The sequence below is a fragment of the Pseudophryne corroboree genome, unplaced genomic scaffold, assembly GCF_028390025.1.
Source record: "Pseudophryne corroboree isolate aPseCor3 unplaced genomic scaffold, aPseCor3.hap2 scaffold_780, whole genome shotgun sequence".
NCBI classification, from domain to species: Eukaryota; Metazoa; Chordata; class Amphibia; order Anura; family Myobatrachidae; genus Pseudophryne; species Pseudophryne corroboree.
Genome location: NW_026970359.1, coordinates 72,565 through 74,386, shown reverse-complemented (window position 1 = coordinate 74,386; position 1,822 = coordinate 72,565). Strand labels below are relative to the sequence as shown.

The 1,822-nt window shown below is 36.5% G+C and overlaps 1 non-coding gene across 1 annotated transcript; it reads left to right on the top strand.

The window, feature by feature from the left end:
• Positions 1–560: 560 nt before the first annotated feature.
• TRNAS-ACU (transfer RNA serine (anticodon ACU)) lies at positions 561–634 on the top strand. The gene has a single exon. It is a non-coding gene; the product is annotated as a tRNA-Ser (tRNA).
• The last annotated feature ends 1,188 nt before the right edge of the window (positions 635–1,822 follow it).

Sequence of the window (1,822 nt, the reverse complement as noted above, 5' to 3'; positions counted from 1 at the left end):
GATTAAGGCAAAAATGCGCATGCGTATGGTACGCAGTGCGCATGCGCTAAGTAATTTAGAACAAAACTTAGTAGATTTACTCACGTCCGAACGAAGAATTTTCATCATTGAAGTGATCGGAGTGTGTTTTTGGAGGTTAGAATAGATGCAGGATCAAGTAGCTCAATGGGTAGGGTATTTGATTAGAATTCAACAGGTTATAGGTTTGAATCCTGGGTATGATAGTTTGAGGTGTTATTTAATAAAGCAGTGCCTCGTGCCTCGTTTTGGATTACTTTAATTAACAAAAAAAAATGCATATAGCAGAGGATAGTTTCAATCTGCCTACCTCTGGGTTATGTGCCCAGCATGCTTCCATTGCTGTACTCTGCTGCACATGTAAGTGCAATAGATCCTGAAGCACTCACTCATCATGGGAAAGTACCAATGTGTTTCTTCGTTGGTTGATGGAAGAAACATCTTACAAAAACTCTCCAGATTATTGACTTTTTAAAGTTTTTCTAGGAAACGTTTTAGATGAATGCTTATTAGCCTTTGTCAGTACGTACTTTTTGCAAATTGTCTCTGTGGCGCAATCGGTTAGTGTGTCTGGCTACTAACCAAAAGGTTGGTGGTTCAATCCCACCCAGGGACATAATTGACCTTGTGATCAGGTTTTGGTGATATTTAAGTAGACAAGTCAAAATTTCAAACCCCCTCTTATGGTGTAGGGTACCTGGCCTTCTCTGATGTAATCAGAGTTAGATTTGATTCAGTGATTTTATAAAAAACAGCTAGGAAGCACAATTTAGCAATGGGTTGCAGAGAAAAAAAATATGCTGGCAGAAAAATCCAATTGAGTGATTAAACAGCTCTTCATTTTCTGCCTTTATTTTTATGCTAACAAATTTGTTCTCTAAAAAGTGTCCACAAAGCCAAGTCTCTGATTAACACCTTTGTAGGGATGGTTTTTCACCTATAACTAAATTAAACTTGCTTCATTGGAAAGGCAGCAAGATGCATCCTCATTTCAATGTCTACTGAAATAATACAGGTTGACACCTGGAAACATTAACGCCACTGCATCCTTGCTGCTTTCTCATGTAGAAGTCTGTTTAATGTGAAAACAAGGTGATATCTAATTAGCACACAGGTAAGGAATTAAGAAAATCTTTATTTAAGGGTGAAGATGTTTCTCACAAAATCGTTGCCCCAATGCATCATTGAAATTCAAGCTGGAAAGATCACTTGTACATTTTGTATTGCTCTTCTGGTGACAATGTAGTTTGTTTTTGTCAATTACCCTTTTAATAATAGGGTAAAGAAAATTAAGTGGATTTTTTAAAGAAAACTATACTGTCAATATACTATTAAAACAAATTAAAATGGTAAAAGTTATTGTACTTTAAGTAAAAATAAAAGAGCAAAAATATCAATCCCAGTTTTGATTACTTTAATTAACAAAAAAAATGCATATAGCAGAGGATAGTTTCAATCTGCCTACCTCTGGGTAATGGGCCCAGCATGCTTCCATTGCAGTACTCTGCTGCACATGTAAGTGCAAGAGATCCTGAAGCACTCACTCATCATGGGAAAGTACCAATGTGTTTCTTCATTGGTTGATGGAAGAAACATCTTACAAAAACTCTCCAGATTATTGACTTTTTAAAGTTTTTCTAGGAAACGTTCTAGATGTATGCTTATTAGACTTTGTCAGTATGTACTTTTTGCAAAGTGTCTCTGTGGCGCAATCGGTTAGTGTGTCTGGCTACTAACCAAAAGGTTGGTGGTTTAATCCCAACCAGGGATGTAATTGACCTTGTTATCAGATTTTGGTGATCTT